The 22,408-nt window shown below is 31.2% G+C and overlaps 1 protein-coding gene across 4 annotated transcripts in view; it reads right to left on the reverse strand.

The window, feature by feature from the left end:
* LOC111683915 (kinesin-like protein KIF21B) overlaps positions 1-22,408 on the reverse strand; it is a 368,894-nt gene that overhangs the window by 332,544 nt on the left and 13,942 nt on the right. For 2 of the 4 annotated variants that reach the window (XM_046956603.1, XM_046956602.1), the window contains exon 1: positions 17,651-19,414. The gene's annotated coding sequence lies outside the window, so the exon portion shown is untranslated. Of the gene's footprint in view, positions 1-13,043; positions 13,197-17,650; positions 19,416-22,408 lie in introns of those variants that run through there. The other 2 variants (XM_046956600.1, XM_046956601.1) reach the window with 2 other exon arrangements.

The following is a 22,408-nucleotide window of genomic DNA, read 5'->3' on the forward strand; positions in this document are numbered from 1 at the left end:
GAACATTTAAAATTTAAAAAAATAAAAAGTGCTTTGTAATTCCTCTGTTTGTTGTCTGTGTCTGTTCATTTATTTTAAAACTCTACTTTCAGTTTATAACTTATGGAGTCATGCTTTAGAAACAAGAGTCGCAGGACTTTGAACATTAAAAAAAATTATATAATAATTTCATTAGTGCTTTTTGGTCCAAAATATATACGTCTGTAAAAAAATGTAGATAAAGTTTGACGTTTTTCTATTTTTTAGTATTTTTAATAGTCCATGTGCTCGCATTAACAAATTAAACTTATGCAAAAGGGTATTTAATAGGTGTAATAATTTCACGCAATTTAAGGTAATATCTTGCCAAGAATAGGCATAATTTTTTTAAAGATGTGACATTTTTGGATGTTACATTCGTAGCTATTTACAAATACTCGTAAATTCTATTTCATTATAATTAACACCTCCGAAATATATTCGTATAAAAAATTTGTAAATACAAACTTTTTATGATAATTTAAAAAATTGGCATATTAAAATTTATTTTTCTTTGTATTTTTAACTAAGGACGTGATGCAAAAATTTTGTAAATTTTAAATCATTAAATTATATTTATGAATTAATTAGATATTGTAAATGTGGCAAAAAAAATTGCAAAAATAAAAAATATTAATATTTAACTTTGATTCGAATTAAAAATATACGAAAAAGCTTCTTCAAATGCATGTATTTTTCAAACCGACTGAGATATTAACTTAGTTCATTTGCAATGCATTAAAAATCATCCCTAATTTTAGGATAATTTTTTCAATTTTTTTTTATTTGCAAAGTTTTTAGTTTGGAAAAAATTACAAAGTAAGATTAAAATAATTCTTTAAATTATTTGTGAAATTAGAAATTTGCGATAACTATTTTAGCATGCGCTGATAGTCCTTAGTAATGTTTACTGACGGGTTCTTATTTTATTTGAAAAAAACTTAACCAAGATTTTAAACGATTTTTTAAATTCTATTATTTTAAACCGCTTTAACTTTTGCGCGCATTATTGAAAATAATTAACGTTTTCATATTTATCATGTGTAATTATTATCCAATTCAACGACTAAATGTGGTTCTTGTCAGAGGAAAAAAAAATTATAAAAAATATTATATCCAATTCTTAAAAATATTTAATTTTCCTCATGTGTTATTATTTAAAAATATTACGATTAAAATGTAATTATCTAAATTTAAATTTTTCGGTTCAGTCTGTCACATATATATTTCTATATGCATATGTACAGTTATTCTCAAATATAATTATACAGAAATACTGACAATTAGTTTTATTTAAAAAAGGATATTTAAAAGTAACACATTTATTTATTAAAAACAATAATGATAATTATTATTCACTACTTTTTTCCGGGTTATTTTAGTTACTTGAGTTCTCATTTAAGGTGTAGTTAAATAGTTAACAGTAGTTATCTGTATACATACAAAAGTAAGTATATATACAAAAGTAAGTATACAGATAATTTCAATATGTATTTGGCTTAATGATATTAACAAAATTCATGAAAATTTTACCTGTTTGAAAGTAATTATTTTATAATAAAATATTGTGTATACTATAACTTTTTATTTTTGATCTGAATATTCTTCGCCTCTAAAGCTCTCTAAAGCTGTCATATTCAAAACTGGGAAGGTACCGATTAGAAGTGCTGTTACAACAAGTCTCGAAAAGGACACTAAAAAACCTAAGACCACAGCATCAGTATCCACTACTGATAACGTTGAGGAGTCTAATCGAGGAATTTACCATTAACTCGCCCTTTCCAAAATTGGGAAGGCGAGGATTGAAAGGTCTGTCAAAACCGACCCCGACAAGGACACTAAAAACCTAAGACAGTACCCAAACCATCATTAGCAAGTACTGGCAATGTTGAGGAGTCAAATCCTAAATTGAGGAGGAAATCACTCACAAAATTAACACAGGTAAAATACATATAGCTTTAAATCACCTAAATTTCCAACATGTATCTTATGTCACAAGAACTCATGTTTTCTCCTCTCAACGATTCTCCGACACTACCACCAACGTCGGATCTGATGAAACTGGTTGAAGAGGCACAAAAGAAAAATAAGAAAATTGTAATAGGTTGTTATGCCAACTCGCACCATGCAGCTTCGGGTAGTACAAGCACCAATCGCAGGGGACAAGCCCTCATAGATTTCCTTAATACTAAATACTTGATAACATTGAATTTAGGTAACAAAGCTACATTCGTCAATAGAATCAGAGAAGAAGTATTAGATATAACTATATGAGCTTATAAACGAAATTCAGGATTGGAGAGTTTCGGACGATCATTCCTTTTCTGAGCATCGGCACATAAGATTCAAAATACTAAGGCCACCACCAAAGCCGGAATAAGTCTAAAACTAATTGGACAATGTTCGGGACCTTACTAAAGAACCGTTTAGGTCAGGACTCTTTTCAATGTCGAAATAAAAAAGATATAGATGCCAAAGTGGAAACGTTCACAAGTGCACTGGTTGAATCGTTCGAGGGCAGCTGCCTTCTGAGAGAGCGGAGATCTGCCCAGGAAAAACCCTGGGAAGACTCTTCCCAAACTATTTAACAGGGCACGTCGTAAAAATACCTCAGTATACTGGGATGAGTATCATAATAAACTTGGTGAATATAAGAAAATCGTTCGAAAAACCAAACGAGACTCCTGGAAACTTTTCTGTGAACAGGTAGATAGCGTAAATGACGTATCGAAGATAAAAAATTCCTATCCAAAACTCATGTCCAACCAGAATCTATGGTCGATGGTACGGGCAGGAGGCTGGAGGATATGGAGGATATAATGAAACTCCTAATGGACTCTCATTTTCCACCCGGTATATCGAATAACATAGATGAACCGATATTGGAGGAAGTGGAGGCTAACACGGAAATTGTAATTACATCTGATATGGTTAAAGGGGCAATCAAGAGCTTCGCTCCCTATAAAGCTACAGGACCGGATGGCTTTCTGGTTTCCGTACATCTGTCTCAAGTAATCACTGCATGCTTGAAATTCACGTATACCCCCATTAAATGGGAGGATACAAGGGTAATATTTATACCTAAACCAGGGAAACTTAGCTATTCGACGCCTAAGTCTTAGGTGTAATCCTCGACCGGAAATTAAAATGGAGACACCACATAGAGGATAGGATCAACATAGGAACATTGGAGCAAATACCAGTAGGAATCCGGATGGCTCTAAATTAGGGAAAAAGTGGGCCTGGGGTTCTATATTGAAAACACAGAAATATACCATTGTTTACCTAATCATAACACAAGCTTCCAAGCAGAAGTACGATCAATAACGGAATGTGTAAATTGGATTAGAATAAATATTGGCGATATGAGGTGATAGAATTAAACCTAAAACGGTATTCGATTGTAAGAAAGCTTTAACTGCATACTCTCCCAGAGGTAAGGTTTACATCATATGGGTACCAGCTAGGGTTGCCAGATTCCGATTCGCAAAATCTGGACATTGTGTTTTAAAAAGCTGCACAAAACAAAAAAAGCTGGACATGAAAAATACTGAGAAAATGTTAATTTTGGTATTGTGTAAATAATTTTACAGTGATACACCAAAAAAATGGTCATCACTCATCTGTGGACTTTTTGATTTTTACGCAAATATACTATTTGATATCCCTTAATCAAAAAATTCATAAAATATAATTTGTTGATAATATTTGTTTTGACCATAATTCCGATTCTTATAAAACTAGTTTTAAACAGCTAAATTCTTAAAGGCATTTCTAATTCAGTTAAGATTTGGATTCCCGAGATTTATGGAGCCTCAAAAAAATAATTTAAAAAAAAAGACGTTGCATGAACTTTTTTAACAAGTGTAGTAGTTTCACACATTTTTTAATGATCTATTCGACTATAATATTCCAACTTGCATATATGCAAGAAATATCAATGTCATATCGTCCTTGTTTTGAATATTAGTACTATGGGATTTTAACAAAGTTTTCAGAAAACAAAAAAAAAAAAAAACACATTAATTTAGCTGTTATTTTGGCATATAGCTATACTTCATGAATTCGTTTACTAATATGTATATTTAAAAAGTATTTTGAATAATTACTCAATTTTTTACGCGCTTTAGCGCAATTCAAAAAAATCTATATAGGACTTTTTGGAAAAGTTTTTATATTGACTTTTTTCCCATTTATGCACAGATTTGAAGATTTCTTTCGACATATGAGTTAAGAGACTTTATGGGGTATATTTGACCAATTATAATACTGTGTAAAGGCAATCATCCACATTGGCAGAATCATCCAGAATTTAACAAGATAAAATAAAACCTCGTTAACTAAGAATGTTCCTATAAAAATATGAACGGATGGACGGGCAAGATTTGTTCGCTCCAAAAAGTGATTTTAAGTTGATCAGTACACCAAAAGGTGGCTGAGAATCCAATATATTAAAATATATATTGAATTTTATATAGTTTGAAACACACAGCACTTTTTGCTAACTCCTGAACCAAAAAATATATCGATAAATTAAATATTAAATATTTTCGGTTCAGTCTGTCACATACATATTTGCATATGCATATGTATGTAAGAATTAAAATTAAATACTAAAAACAAAACAATAAAAAATAATAACTTAGTCTAGTATATCTGTATAATAGATGTACAAGATAAAAATTATTGTGAAGTTATTGTAGTGTACTAAAAAATTTTATTTAGCTGGACAAATTTAATTTTAGCTTGAAACTGGACAAGCATCAAAAAAGCTTGACAATCCAGCCAGGCTGGCAACCCTAGTACCAGCCCACTCGGTAGTAGTCGGCAACGAAAGGGCGAATGTAACAGCTTTAAAGGGAAACGCAACAAAAGCTTAATTAAAAATATGGATGACAGAATTCCATAATGCCTCTTGGAATAATAAAACGGTGGGTGACCCTGATGAGAGCAAGACGAGAAATCTCCTCAAAATGAGCAAGTCCGAGGTTAGTATGATGATACGTATTCTGAGTGGACACACAGAATTACGTGCGGATTCAGACGAATGTAGAGCATGTGGAGGACAGTGAAACTCTGGAGCACTTTCTTTGCCACTGTCAGACATTCGTCGAAGTTAGATCCAAGTGATGTTATTCCGGAAACAACATTCTTAACCAAAACTGAAACTGAGTTAGAAACTCATAGACATTTCGGCAGGGGACCTTGTATGGGAGCTATGACCAATTATGGACCGATCGAAAAAAACCTTTCACTGTAATATTTATATGCACAGGAGCAATACTTACACCAAATTTTATGTCGATATATTAATTTAGTAATGAGTTATGCGCGTTTAAGTGATTTTCGGGAGGGAAACTTGTATTTGAGCTATGTCCAATTATGGACCGATCCAAAAAAATTTCACCGTAATATTTTTGTGCAATACTTGTACCAAATTTTATATGGATATCTTAATTTGGTAATGAATTATGTGCGTTTAAGTGATTTTTCGGGTGGGGACCTTGTATCTGAGCTATGTCCAATTATGGACCCATCCAAAAAAATTATTTTCTTAAAATCTATTAACATAAGATTTTAAGAAAAGTTTTCGAGAAAATTACATCAGAATGTGTAAAAAATGCTTAGTTTTTTCGAGGTTGTTTTAAATTTTGATTCATAGCTTTTCCCGATGTGAACCGATTTTGCTCTTTTTCAATACCAAACTGCTTAGGATAACGTAATTTTTAGCTCATACAGAAAAATATTCCAAAAATTATTTGGCATTTGGTTTAGTCCATTTCAGAATTTTTTGCAATTTGTATGCTTCTCACAATACAATGAATGACATTTTGCGGGCCAGATATACACTAACAACAACAAGCTAACAATTGCGTAATTTTTGACACCCAATTCCAAAAGATTGCAGAAAAAAATGTTTGAATATATTGCACTAAGATCAAGATTTTCAATCGCTGGTAGGGAACTGAGGACCTATTCAATATATATTTTTTATTTTTCCCGTATTTAGTTCATTGAAACGCATCGTTATAGATGTATTCCTCCTAAAAAGTGTCCCACGACACCCCAATGTTGAAGTACAGAAAAACCAAATGAAATTAAAAAATGTTCGGAAAACTTTTCACATTTACCTATCATTCCTAGGAAGTTCATATGTTCTAGAAAGTTGTCAATTGAGATCTTAGGTACATTTTTGTAGTTAACCGTTTTCTTAAATTTAAAACGGTTTGCTACTTATAAGTCTGAACAAGGAAAAAAATTTAAAAAGAAATAATTTTTGCGATTCTCGTAAAGATAAATTTTTCACTTTATATGTTCACAATTTTGGTTCTTTGTGATAAGAGCAACAACATTCCCTCAGAGAGTAAATCAAAATTCCGATCGGTTTCGGTTTTTGAAAATAACACCGAGGCCCCAAATCTTTGGGGCATATAACTAAAAAAGTGCATGTCTTTGGGCAAAACTGAAAGACACGGGTCTTCTTATTTTTGGTCTTTTATCATATAGTGGTGTCCGTATATGGTTATTCAATCATGACTTAAAAAAATACACACAACAGTGTTAGTGATATGAATACGAATTGAACAATTTTGAACACGGATACATATTAATTTGTTGCTAGAAAAAATAAAATGTCCGATTCATAAAACATGTTTATTGTATCGAGTATATCAATATATGATTGGTAGCATTATTGTATGCTTTGGAAATCGGAGTATTTGTTGTTGAAGCGAATTATTTACACACTTGAATTTATTTTATTTAATTGCAATCTTAAGTACCTGCGAAAACTCGTAGGTTATGTCGTAAATTATTTAACGAGGCAAAGAGAACTGGTATCTGGTCTCTTTATAAGCCAAAAGTTAATGAATTTAAAAATCAGGTACAAAGTGCAAAGCGTAGTTCCTGGAGAAAATTTTGTAGTTCTATAGAAAATTCATCATATACGAGTCGTCTTCGTAAGATCCTGTCTAAATCTCCTTCTGTCCCAAGTTATATACAAAAATCAGAAATTGGACTGCAGGTAGTCAAGAGACACTTGAACTCCTCTTGAATACTCACTTTCCCGGTTGTATCCCTACTGATGACTCAGCTGCATATAATCAGCATGGTATTGAACTTGTTAATACCAATGCAGATGTTTCGATAGATGATGACATCATCCGCCGGGAAATAAGGAGTTTTGACACCTATAAATCACCTGGCCCTGATGGCATCATTCCAGCGGATCTACAAAATAATTTAGATCGTATCATTCCCTGGCTAAGTAGTATTTACAAGGCCTGCTTACACTGGTCTTACATTCCTGATCAGTGGACCAAGTGCAACGTGATCTTTATCCCTAAAGGGAGAAAGACATCTCACACCAAGGCAAAAGACTTCAGACCCACCAGTCTGGCGTCATTCTTGCTTAAAACTCTGGAGAGAATAATTAATATCAAAATCAGGATATCTATTGACAAATCTCTTCTTTCAAACTCTCAGCATGCCTACATGAAAGGTAAATCTGTTGAGACGGCTTTACATTCCCTGGTTGGGTATATTAAAAATTACATGAGCTATGGAAACTTCACTCTGGTTGCCTTTCTCGATATTGAAGGCGCTTTTAATAACGTCAGATCCTCACCTATCTGTCAATCCCTCTCTCGGATGGGTGTGGATCGATCTATTGTGAGTTTTGTAAAGAACTTACTATCTGAACGGACTATTGTATCTTCACTGGGTGATGTTGTCCCCTATTCTTTGGAATATGGCAATAAATGAACTATTGGTTAAACTTGACTCACAAGGTTTTAAGGCGGTTGCTTACGCTGACGATGTTGCAGCAGCGGTAACTGGAAAGCATCTTGAGACTCTGTCTCAAAGATTAGAAGAAGCGCTGAAGCCATTACGGTGTTATACGTTTGTAGAAAGACTATTGGCTTGCATTGAGGTATCAACCCAGGAAATGTAAATTGTCTATATGAGGCTGTGATTAAACTGATAATGATGTATGGTGTAATTGAAACATTCTCACAAAAGTTATGAGACAATCTGCTCTTCTTATAACAGGTGTATATAGGACTACGCCGAGTAAAGCGTTGTTTGCCATGCTGAACTGGCTGCCTGTGGATCTTCTTGCTAAACAATTGACAATGAATACTGCAGCCAGATTAAGTATTACAAATAGATGGAACTTTGGTTCCAGAGGTCATGCAAAGATTGTAGATCTTCTATCAAACCTACATCATGCTACTGACTACCAAATTCCAGAACCGTGCATTTTAAGGAACTTCCGGTATAGTTTAATCTGTAATTATAATGAATTGACACCTAATAGTGTTGAAAGCTTTAATGTGTATACAGATGGCTCTAAAACAACTAAAGGTGTTGGCGGGGGTATATTCATTGAAGAATTCGGGACGAAAATCTCTTTCCGACTCAACGACGAATGTACTATTTTACAGGCTGAAATCTCAGCTATAAAGAAGGCATCTAATTGGCTTAGGTACTATCGGATATCCAACAGGGATATCAGAATCTATACTGACAGTCAACCCACCATAAAATCCCTGATAGGTGTGTATTTTACATCAAAACTTGTCCGAGAATGCCGGGCGTCTAATTGTGAACAATTAGGTTTTTCTTATCTAAGTAATGCTCGCATGCGATTTGGGAAAAACATGAAGGGTCATAAAATTACATTATTTCTAAAAATAGAATAGTACCTTGAACACCTGTTTAAATTAAAGGAATGGAAATATATAGAATTATCTAAATTTTAAAGTTTATTTTGTAAGTCTTAAGAAATCGGAGTTAAATTTCGGTTTTTAAGAAGGTACTGTGTTCAAAATGGCCAAATTCATGCATATAACATTAATTTCTAAATAACAACTCTTTCAAAAGTTAAAAATTCTATTTCCAATGCATCATTTGGAGGGTTCAATAACCACCAGATCCAAAATCCGGGGTCTAAAGTGGAAAAAAATCGTAGAAATAAGAAAAAACTGTTCTACTAATAAATTCCGGACCCAATCGGCCCAAATTTCAAGATTTCGGAACTAAATGTAGATTTTTTGTGGCCTCCGGTAGGTTAGTGGTTATTGTTCTAGTCTGGTAGACCGGAGGTGGTGGGTTCGATTCCCACCCGTGGCACTGGTTAAGGAGCGCACAACAGGCCCGATAGAGGCCTAGGTGTATTTCTTCGGATTTGATGTGTATACATCCTCCTTTCAAACTAACTAACTAACTAACTAAATGAAGATTTTTTACATGTTATTGTGTAAAAATATATTTTATTAAAAAGTAATTATATTAATACAAGTACAATTTTCATAAATTTTGTTAATATCATTAAACCAAATATATACTGAAATGATATGTATACTTTCGTTTGTGACGTAAATTTTGCACCTTTTTAACTTCAGCTTAAATTAGAACTCAAAGAACCAAAATATGAAGAAAAAAAGTAATAAAACCAATCATCAGTATTTCTGTATACTTATTTTTGTGATTAACTGTTTGTAAGAATTAAAATTAAATACTAAAAACAAAACACTAAATAAAATAACAATTTAGTCTAGTTTGATAATAGAAATTGTAAATGATAACATAGTTGTATAACAAATGTACAATCAGTGTTAACTAACGTGATATGCAGTGTACTAAAAAATTTCTATTTAGCTAGACAAGCTAAATTTTAGCTTGGAACTGGACAAGCATCAAAAACGCTGGACAATCCAGCCAAGACCAGCCTGGCTGGCAACCCCCAGGCTGGGAGATATGACCAATTTTAGACCGATCGCAAAAAATATTTAAGCCAAATTTCTGTACATAAAAGCTATATTTCAGTCAAATTTTGTATTTATACCGTAATTTAGTAACAAGTTATGTTTAAGTGATTTTCTGAAGGGAGTCTTGTATGGGACCGACCGCACACATGTTTTGAACCGATCATGAAAAAAAACTAGAAATATAATTTTTGTATACAAAACTAATATTTGAACCAAGTTTTGCATAAATAGCTTTATTTGGTAATGAGTAATGTGCATTTTCGTAAAAGGATTTTGTATGGGAACTATGTCCAATTATGTATATAAAGACAAAATTTCAAAATTCTGTATCTATATCATTATTTGATAATAAATACTGTGAATCTAAGTGATTTTCTGGAGGGACCCAGTATGAGAGCTATGAACAAATATGGACCGATCGAAAAAAAATGTTATAGTGTAATTTATGTATATAAGATCAATATTTTTCTAAAAGTATGAATTTCAATATTTGGCAGTAAGTTATGTGCGTTTAAGTAATTTTCGGGAGCTGTCGTAATGCAGGTCTGAGTTGGGGAACAACTCTCACGTCATCGCGATTATTTCTTAAGCGCGTTCAGGCTTGTGTTTGTTACCTGGCTTTCGACAGTTTTGCGTATCGCTCGCACTGGTGTAGTGTATTACTTCATATAACTGTTCAGAGTTATATGTTGTTTACATTAACCTCATGCTTTCGTATCACCTCAAGTGAGGTTATGTTTTATTGGTGGAGACCATAAAATACTCAAACGTTTATACCATTAAAACTCAACTGTTTAAACCCTGATGGAGACCATTAAACCTCAACTGTTTATACCCTGGTGGAGACCATTAAAAATCTTGAAATGTACTGGTGGAGTACCATTCACAACTCAAATTTAACTTAAGTGTTTAAAGGTTTCTAGCTTCCTATATGAAGATATAGGTCGACTTGGAGGATTCCCTTTAAACCAAAGTGGGACACCCTGGCATTTTGCTTATGAGCTCGGCCAACAATTCAAATAATCCAAAAAAATTATAATTTTCGGGAGGAAACCTTGTATGGAAGTTATGACCAAGGTGGAGCGATTGTGAAAATTTTTCGAAATAACTTTTATGAGTATAAAAATCGTATTTATGCCAAATATTTCGGGAGGGGAGCTTGTATGACAGCTATTACCAATTATGAACCGATCGGAAAAAAATTTTCAGAAATATTTATGTTTATATGTGCAATACCTGTAGCAAATATTATATGGATACCTTAATTTAATAATGAGTTATGTGCGTTGATTTTCGGGAGAAGGTCTTGTATGGGATCTATGACCGATCGAAAAAAAAATCACGGTAATATTTCTAGGCATTTCAGCAATACTTATACTTATACTATGTATGGATATCTTAATTTAATAATGAGTTATGCGCGTTTAAGTGACTAATTTACCGAGGGGACCTTGTACGATAGCTATGACCAATTATGGACCGATCGGAAAAAAAATCATATTAATACTTCTGTATGTGAGAGCAATTGTGCCAAATTTTATGTCTTAACTTTTTTCTTTGAATGAATTCTATTGACATAGGATTTAATTTGTAAAATTTTGTGAATATATCGACATAGTGACGGAAGTTATTAACAAAAAACATTTTCCGGGAACATATACTTTTGTATTGGAGGTATATAAAATTTTGAACCGATTCTGGTAATTTTCTGCAGGGATCAAGTTTTTGTGTAGAAACGAATGCGTGGTGATTTTCATGGAATTATCTTGCACAGTTTTCGAGAAAATTACATTAGAATGTGTAAAAAATTATTATTTTTTCAAGATTGTTTTAAAATTTGATTCATAATTTTTTCCTGTGTGAACCGATTTTAGTTATTTTCAATACCGAACAGCTTAGTATAATAATGAATATGTTCGGTGAATTTGGCTGACTTCCTTTGCATAGTTTAAACGTGAGTGTAACATACGGACATTGCTAAATCGACTCAGAATTTGATAAGGACCCAGAATATATATACTTTGTTGGGTATCAGATGAATATTTCTTGGTATTGGAATGGAATAACAAACTTATATATACCCTCTATCTATATTAGAATTTGTTCGTTATTTTATGAAAAATTTGTTATTTCAATGCAAAAACGAATTTACTTATCTCTGTTATGTGAACCTACGTAAGTAAAAACGTTCTAATTTAAAAATATGTGTACGCTATTTAATATTATTTTTTAGATATTTTGTACTATATTTTGATGCGTTATATCCTTAAAGCATTTATTTTATAATGCTGGATTATCCATATTACAGAGTTTTTCGTAAATTTAGATTTTTGGAATATTACTTTAGAATATAAAGAGTAAATGTACCTAATTACAAAATCATAAAAACATAATGGTAAATTTTAAATAATTTTTTTGTCAACAGAGTTTCGCATCTTTCATTGCAATTTGATGTCAAACTCTTTCATTTTGAGCTTAATGGATTAGAATTTTACTGAAAAATAATGTAAGCAAATCAGCCTATTAGGATTTTTTTTAAAAAATAATTAAAAATTTATTTTTAAGTTTATTTTTAAAAGCTTAAATATTGGTGTATTTTCTTGGGTACTATAAGACTATCCATCCAATTTTTTCGTTTATCTTAATTATCTTTTAAGGATGTTTATGTAAAAATGTTTTAAGGCTTGTAGGTGCTAGTGATTATCATTATAATAAAATCAATTCACATTTAGATTTTTTAATTATTTTTTCAAATATTGCCAAGAAATTGATAAAAAATGAATTGATAAATACGGTTAATTACTGAAGGGAAAGTGCACTGAATACGGCAATTCACAGAGAATTTCAATACATTTCATAATTAATCTAATGGACAAATTCTCAATACTAATTGATTCGATTTTTTATGTAAGAAAATACCAAAATATAAAAAAAATAATAAAAACTGGTTTTAAACATTTTTATATTTATTTGTATTTATACACATATTACCCATCCGAGTACAGCCGAAAAATCGCATTTCCAAAATTTAAAAATTTTTTGTTTTTAAATTTTATTTCAAATGAACCCATAATAAGATGCATTTTGCAACAAATAATTCAAATTCATTGATTTTAAGATGGTTGGGATCAAATGGGTTAACGCAGTGGACATATAGTATTTTTTGCGACAACACCCAAAAAATACATTTTTTTATTTAGTACTTTCTGAACAACTGTTTTTATTTTTGTGTTTCTACTAATACATTCTCACCAGTTAGGTCTTTGACAGGGGACTTAGGTCCTTTACAATCAGTTTCGCCTTAACAGAAGGTAAGTGTAGAGCAAGATTTCTCATCCGTTTATATAAGTTTCCTTTAGTTGTCTCTTTTTAGATTTTTTTCTTGGCGCATGACACCGGTGGATGCTAAAAGTATTTATAAGTAAAGATCGATTTCACAGTCACTGCATAACTTTACAAAAAATATTTCGTAACAAAATTATTTAGTAATATATTTTTTTGGTACTTTTTCGTTCTACAAAAGGTATTTTTTAAGTTTTCTATAATATTAAACCTATAAACATGAAATTAAATATGTAGAGCTCGGAGCTGTACAAAAGGTACTTTTTGAATTCTCTGTAATATTGAACCTAGAATCATGAAACTAAGTTTGTAGAGTCCGGATTAGGCGAGAACACATAAAAGCGGACTTTTTGGTACTTTTTCGTTTTACAAAAGGTACTTTTTGAAATTTCTACAATATTGAACCTAGAAACATGAAATTAATTATATATAGCCTGGATTAGGTGGGAACCCATAAAAGGGTACTTTTTGGTACTTTTTCGTTCTTAATAAGGTTCTCACCTAATTCCGAATATACATACTTAATTTCATGTTAAATATGGGTTGTCACCCAATTCAGACTCTACATACTTAATTTCATGTTTCTAGGTTCAATATTATAGAAAATTCAAAAATACATTTTAAAAACGAAAAGCTCCACACGTTTACCAAATCATAACACAAGATTCCAGGCAGAAGTATTAGATTAGAATATGGCGCCCACAGCGCATAATATATTTCCCGACAGCCTAAAGGCGATTAGGGCGATGTTAGGAGATAGAACTAAATTTAAGACCGTATTGGATTGTAAAGCTTTAAAGGCAGTTAACCTGACAAACGCAAACCCATTCGACGCAAGAAAAGCTAAGCTCTCTGTTGGAACCTCTTGGAATAATGAAACATGGACGTGCGGATTCAGACGTATGTAGGGCATGTGGAGAAGACAGTGAAACTCTGGAACACTTCTTTGCCACTGCCAGGTATTCGTCGAAATTAGATCCAAGTATCTTGGAAGTAATGTTATTCAGGAAATAACATTTCTGACTAATGTTGATTGGAAAATTCTTAGGAATTACATTCAGGAAACTGAGATTTTGAACACTGAAAAATATTTCGCTCTATTTCATAAACACTGGAAATGGTAAAAAAATGCAATTGGTAAATACCCGATAAAAAGGGTATATGTGGTAAAAAGGGTATATGCTGTAAAAACGGATAAATACCCAGGTGTTTACCAAAAAGATGGGTATAAACTATGTATTAGGTAATGGGGAATAAAAATACAATGTAATATAAATGTATTTTTCATTCAATTTTATAATGAAAAATTAATAATAATAGTAACCAGAATACATATTTTCTCCTATGCATACGTATGTAATATTAAAATATAAATATATTTTATGAAAATAATATATTTCATTGCTCCCATTACAAATATTTCTAGTATTTTTGCTAAAAATATTTTTCCATACAAGCTATTGCATATTACAGCTTACAGACAAATATAAAATGTTTTCACATACAATATATTACGCAGCAACTCGCTAACATATTTATAATACCCACATATATTTCATATGGCTTGCCTATAATATTCAAATATTTTCCTACACAAATGATAATGATATTACATAAAAAGATGGTACAAATACCCCAAAATTGTTGACCAAATGGTCCAAAATTATATCGATTCGGTTGATAGTTACTACTTAAAACAATTTTTAGCAAAAAAAAACCATTCGATTCTAAGTTTTATGTTTCGTATAACATAGTCAAATATGAAATACAGAAAAAATTCGTATACTTTTGTGAGGTAATTTTATGGACTTTTTATACCCTACACCACTATAGTGGGAAGGGTATTATACGCTTGTGCTGATGTTTGTAACATACAAAAATATTGGTCGAATAAGACATGTCCGTCCGTCCGTCTGTCCGGCTGGCTGGCGCAAGGTACAGGCCGCAATTTTCAAGATAATTTGATGAAATTTGGACCAAGCATGTTTTTTGGCACAGGGACGAAGTCTATTGAAAATGTGATCAAAATAAGCCCAAATTTTTTACATACAGTGTTGTTGTAATGGGCAACATAATCGTGAATGTTATGAGTAGTAAAAACACCGCTACGATGTCTTGAAAATTTAAGATATATTAATGCTAATATCTATAATTATATATACTAGCCAACTTCGTCGGAAAATATTGATCCTAGTGGTACGCAAAAGGACTTAAGATCCAGATAATTCAATTAGGATCAGAAGAACTATAACAAATATTAAATCCCAATATTAAATTTTATTTTTATCTTATAAAAAAATAGAAAAATAAATGGCAAATATGGTCAAAAATCATAATTTTAATGATATATAAAAAGATGGTACAAATGCCCCAAAATTGTGGGCCAAATGGGCCAAAAATATATCCTTTCGGTTGATAGTAACCCCTTAAAACAATTTTAAGCAAAAAGACCATTGGATTCTAATTTTTGTGTTTCCTAAAATATGGTCAAATATGAAATACAGGAAAAATTCGAATACTTTTGTGAAGTAACTTCATGGACTTTTTTAAATAAAGCTAAATTAATTTAAGTAAGTGAGAATTTGTAAATTTTAAAAAGCTTGATATCAAAGCTAAGGACTGTCTAGACAATTTAACAAATTAATTTATTAATTTTGCATACAAAATATGCTATTAAATTTGGTTTCTTTTCACATTATACTTAAATTCGAATACTTATGAGAGACACTGTACATAGTTATACATAAACGTTTTTAATTATTTTCTAAATAAAATTTGGTTCTATCTTGCATACATTTTATAATTTTTCAAGTTCTACATGAAATGTTAAATTTTAGACCATAAGTCATTTCCTATAGTAAATAATATTTAAGTTTGATAGTAAAAATATTATAACCCGATAGTCGCGACTATCGTTTTGTTTCGTGTTTTCGTCGGCACATACAGTGTCTTTCATAAGTATTCGAATTTAGGTAAAATATGAAAAGAAACGAAATTTAATAACATATATTGTATGCAAAATTAATAAATTAATTTGTTCAATTCACTAGACAGTCCTTAGCTTTGATATCACGATTTTTAAAACTTTAAAAATTCACATTTACTTAAATTAATTTAGTTTTATTTAAAACAAGTAGAAAAGTATAGTCGGGCATGGCCGACCATATAATACCCTACATCATGAGTATATTTTTAAAATTTTAACTTTTTATAAAATTTTTATATTTTATAAAGAAACTTTTATGTTGAATATTACCATAATTCCAAAATATTTAAGCATTTTATTGAGCCCACAATTTTGGGGCATTTGTACCATCTTTTTATATATCATTAAAATTATGATTTTTGACCATATTTGCCATTTATTTTTCTATTTTTTTATAAGATAAAAATAAAATTTAATATTGGGATTTAATATTTGTTATAGTTCTTCTGATCCTAATTGAATTATCTGGATCTTAAGTCCTTTTGCGTACCACTAGGATCAATATTTTCCGACGAAGTTGGCTAGTATATATAATTATAGATATTAGCATTAATATATCTTAAATTTTCAAGACATCGTAGCGGTGTTTTTACTACTCATAACATTCACGATTATGTTGCCCATTACAACAACACTGTATGTAAAAAATTTGGGCTTATTTTGATCATAGTAGGTAATATTTAAACAGTATTTTTGAGTTAGACCATAATGATAAGGTGACATTCAGCCTAGAGGCCATTGGTTCTAAAAGAATATATATATATATATATATATATATATATATATATATATATATATATATATATATATATATATATATATATATATATATATATATATATATATATTATTGTTGCAATTCTTTGAGTTTCAAAAGAAAAAACTATTGGCATAACAATGATTTCTAAGGTGAGAGTATGATCGCACTTGGAATGCTTGAATGGGCTTAACTCGCCGGAACGGGGAGGGTTCTTGATCATTCCAAACACCATTATGCAACACAACAGAAACTAAAACAATTCATTCCAAGATTTGCCTCGCTCTATGTGTTAATTAAGGACATGCTGTAGTTGATACCTATGTATACTATGGATAGTTTTGTGATCGGTGTTAGTATCACATTGAACACTATTGTTTTCAAAACCCACCCATCTGTCGCTCAGATACATCAGTGTTCAAGAAAATTTATAGCTTTGTATCTTCCCGTATAGAAATTTACATATCTAACCTACCATTCGGTTTAACAATACTGTCGTGAACATTTCCCAATAATTCTCTTACTCAAACTTATTCATTTTCACAATTCTTATTTATTCTCACTAATGGTAAATAAAATTATCACTAAAAGTATGAATATTCGATATTTCATAGAAATTTAATATTAATCAAATATTTAAATTTAAAAAAATAATTTTGTATAAAAATTTAAATGATATTTTAATTTTTTTTTTTTTTTTTTTTGTTAAATTACTAAATTTTTAAAATAACTCGATTGCATGTTTAATTCATATATTGTATATTACTGACTTACGGTTTTGTTTACAATAGTTTACCCATATTTGATTTTGGTTTTTGGAGATTACATCGACGATTTGAGCTCAAATACATCCACTTATTTACAATCTGCAATTCAGAATTTGATTAATATGTTTTCAAAACAAGAAAATAATATACAATAATTTAAACATGCTAAATTAAATCTATATTTTCTACATTCAAATATTAATAATTCGAATAAATGTTTAAATTTTATTCAAATATTTTAATTAAATTAGCATATTGTACAAGTATTTTACGGTATTTATGGAGTTTACATGTAAATAATGTATGTAATTGTTGCTTATTTCATTTTCTATGTAAAATACTTGTAACAATAACAAAGATATAAAATTAAGAGAAACTAAGCTTTTGTTTGTTCTGTAACAGAGATAAACTTAGTTACTTACAATTGTTAATGTTATATTTAGCATACTGTTAAATAATAAATATCATTTAGTGTTAATATAATAATTCTGTTAAGTTTAAAATGTATTTTTGTTTAATGTTATGTTAGTGATGAGAGAGAGAGAGTGTACTTATTGATGAATTTCCAATATCATTATTGGTTGATGACGTCATTGCTTTAATATTTCACGTTGTTTCTCAACTACAGTGTGATACCTTAGCAAATGGACAAATGGACAAATTTATATATCAGCGAACAATTTTATTGTAGTAATTGAATGGTGATAACTGTTGAATGTATTGGATAATTAATGTTGGTTTTTTTAACCAAACGATGTCGATAATCAATAAAACGAGGGCCTGGCATATGCTTTAATTAGAATCTTCTGGTAAAGGCTGAAAACTTTATTCCAATAGTTTATTGGTTGTAAATAATTCCACCATATCAAGGAGTTTTTCTTCTTAAAATGCCAGAGATTATTGTACATACAGCTAATGAGGTAATTAAGCAATTTTGTTGAGGTTATGATTACGTAAGGTTGTAATGCACATTCGTCTTAATCATCATTAGTTTCGGACCACATTTCGATGATGTTTTCTGAGATTTTACACAGTTTTGCGTTTTTTTTTTTAAAAGAAATGTTGTCCGAGTAATTGTGTATCAATTATTAAAACCCTATAAAAGTGTGTTAACTTTAAATAATTTTCTATATCTCGGCAAAAATTTAGGTAAAATAAAATTTGCAATAATGCTTACCAGATTTCTACTGGGTTTACCACAATTAATTAGAAATATAATTTAATCTTTATAAAATATTTATCTCACTTAATATGAGATGGATTCTTCAAAATTAAGGTTATATTTTAAACTTGTATATCAGATTTTTCCTTTTTTTTATATAACTAGGCAATCTTATCGGTGCGAGAGTCAGATGAAAAAAGAAAGATCAAAAATTACACGCTATTGATATTGTACATATTTTCATTAGTAATAAGCTGTAATGCAGTAAATGAGACGAAATTGAATGAAACAATAATTAAACATAATTGAATAAACAACTGTGTAATGTTGTAAAACCTTACAGTCGAGGCAATAAAATTTGTCTACTTTTGTCATAACATTGATGTCAGTGATTGCTGACATTAAATGTATAATATAATTTTTTGCACTAATTCAATGCTCACTTATGTAATTTTTGCATAGTAAATTTCCAATTCCAACATAAATGTTTGGGAAAACTGGAAATTTTCTTTATGAATGAATCTTTTCTTTGTCAACCGATTTTTTAATATATTTTTTTCTTGGATATTATGAAAACAAAAGAAGTTGTTGTTGATTTTCCTTATCATGGAATATTTTTTTACAAACGCCTAAATGTATCAGCAAATAAACAAAGCAACTTTTTTTTTATATAATTAGAAAAAGAAATTTTCATCAGTTAGAAATATTTTGGAGATTTCATGTTCTAAAATTTATTAAATAAAATATTATTATTGGAGAAATTATTTGTTTTTGTATGTAAATAAAATATGCAGAAACTAAAAGAACTGTGTTTGAAATATTATGAAATATTATATAAGGATTTAAATTTCCGTTAAATTTGAAATTATTTGATTTTTGTTTTGTAATACTTTCCTTTGAGAAAATCTGCAACAAACCTTCTTTGCAGACAAGTTAACTTAGTCGAAAATAAGGAAAACAGATTTTCTTTAACCTTTGGTGGGACTCGACCACACCCTGAGACAATAATAGCCGGGCAATAAAATAATATCAAAACGGTTTAAGATCTTTAGCGTGGTATAATCCTATATATTTTCCATTGAGAGTTTCCAACTCATAACATGATGAACCAACTTTTCTTCTAATTCTACATTTTATATAACGTGGTAACAATTTAGCGTTTATTCCTTTCTTAAAATCGGATTGCTGAAAGTTTTTTCTAAAAATTTCTTGTCCAACTCTATACTGAACGTCCTTACACCGTGTATTATAAGTTTTCGTGGCTCTTTCGTGAGCAAGTGCTAAGTTTTCCCTCACTTTGGCATGAATGTTGGACATTTTTGTGTCATGAGGCACAACATTAAACTGACCTTCTGTCAAACATTCTAATTTTTCTAATATTGGATAAGTTGATCCATGGTGTACCATATTATATCCAAAAAGATTGAAATAAGGAGAGCTTTTTAAAACCTGGTGATAATCACTTCTCAGTATGCTGGCAATTTTGGACACATGGATATCCCATTTGTCTTGTTTTTCCTTTAATAAAATTCTCAATTTAACTAGAAATTCACGGTTTGTCCTTTCTGAGGCGTTTGCCTGTGGGGAGTATAATGCTGTTTTGACATGTATGACTCCATAACTATTCAAAAATTCTAACATTTGCGAGGACACAAATTGCTTACCGTTGTCTGAGTGTATGTACTGTGGTGTACCGAATTGGTGAAATATGTTTTCTTCTAGATATTGTATAATGGCTGTGCTATTTGCCTTTTTAAGAGGTTTCAGAAAGATGTACTTTGTAAAGTGGTCAATTGCTACGAATACCATTGAATTGCCTAATTTCGAACGAGGATATGGTCCTAACAGATCCATATATATTCTCTGAAATGGGCGTTCAGTAATCATTGCCTTTCCCATTGGAGGGCGAAGAATTTGATTGGTGGGTTTAACAGCCTTACATATTTCGCAACTTTTGATAAAATCTTTGACATTTTGTGACATTTTCGGCCAAAAATATTTCTCTCTAATTCGACCAAGAGTTTTTGAAAACCCACCATGACATGAAACTAGAGTATGATTATTAGAAATAATTTGTTCTCTCAGACCATTAGGTACCCAAAGTCTCCACAAGGAATCTTCTTCCTGGTATTCTCCTTTTCTAAATTTGACTCTTTGGTACACATAACCGTCGGACACAATTGTATCTGGGAACTTATCCTTGTCCTTAGATATTTCAAATTTTAGATTGAGATATTCCTCACATTGAAAATATTCTGAACCTAGGTCAATCTCTACAGCAATAGGGGGAACTGGGACCGAAATTTCGTCAACATCAAGCCTTGACAGGGCATCTGGCACAATATTGGCAGACCCTTTTCTATATTCTATGTCAAAGTCAAACGCTTGAAGTTTTAAACTCCATCGTCCTAAACGTCCTGTAACGTCTTTCTGAGTCATTAGCCAACGTAAACTGGAATGGTCTGTAATGATTTTAAATGGTAAACCTTCGACAAACGGACGGAACTTTTTCAGACAAACTATTGCAGCCAGACATTCAAGCTCAGTTACAGTATAGTTTTTCTGATTTTTATTCAATTTTTGGGAAACATAAGCTATCGGATGTTCCTTTCCTTCCTCATCAGTCTGAGTTAAAACACCTCCTACACCTACTCTAGAAGCATCGCACTGAATAGTAAAAGGTCTCTTGAAGTTAGGTTGGACCAACACAGGGGCTGTAGTTAAAGCTTCTTTGAGCTTTTGAAATGATGTTTCTGCTTCTGGAGTTAGTTTAAATATCTTTGATTTCTTAAGGCAGTCTGTCAAAGGAGCTGCTAAATTGGCAAAATTTGGGATAAATTGGCGATACCAGCCGGTCATTCCTATGTATCGTCTGATTTGCCTAGGACTCTTCGGTAAAGGAAAATTTTCAATAGCCTTTACTTTTGACATATCTGTCTTAAGGCAACCTTGTCCGACAATATATCCCAAGTATTTTATTTCCTTTTGACAAAATCGGCTTTTCTCAACATTAATCGTGAGATTTGCCGCTCTCAAACACCCTGCTACTTCCCTTAATATGTCCATATGGGTCTTAAAGTCCGATGTACATATCAATAGGTCGTCCAAATAAATGAATACGTTTTCACGGAGTCGGCTAGGTATTACCTTGTCCATTAAACGACTCATTCGCTGTGCAGCGTTGCAGAGTCCGAAAGGCATGACTGTAAAGTGGTACAGTGGCCGACCAGGAACTGCAAATGCCGTCTTTTCTTTTGAGGACTCATCTAAAGGTATTTGCCAAAAGGCATCCTTAAGATCAATACCTGTGATAAAATGAGTATCCTGTAGTCTGCTAAGAAGTCCGTTTATATGGGGCAAGGGGTAGGCGTCTTTTTTTGTCAACGTATTCAATTTTCGTGAGTCCAAACATAGTCTAATTTTCCCTGGCTTACGAACTAAAACTACTGGGCTGCAGTATGGACTGTCACTCTCCTCTATTACTCCTAACCGAAGCATTCTATCCAGCTCACTATATGCCTCTTGCTGTCTTGGCGGAGATAGGGGATAATGCTTCATTTTAAATGGTAACGAGTCCCCAGTATCAATGGTGTGAGTTACTAC

Source organism: Lucilia cuprina, chromosome 2 (genome assembly GCF_022045245.1).
Source record: "Lucilia cuprina isolate Lc7/37 chromosome 2, ASM2204524v1, whole genome shotgun sequence".
In the NCBI taxonomy this organism is placed as follows: domain Eukaryota; kingdom Metazoa; phylum Arthropoda; class Insecta; order Diptera; family Calliphoridae; genus Lucilia; species Lucilia cuprina.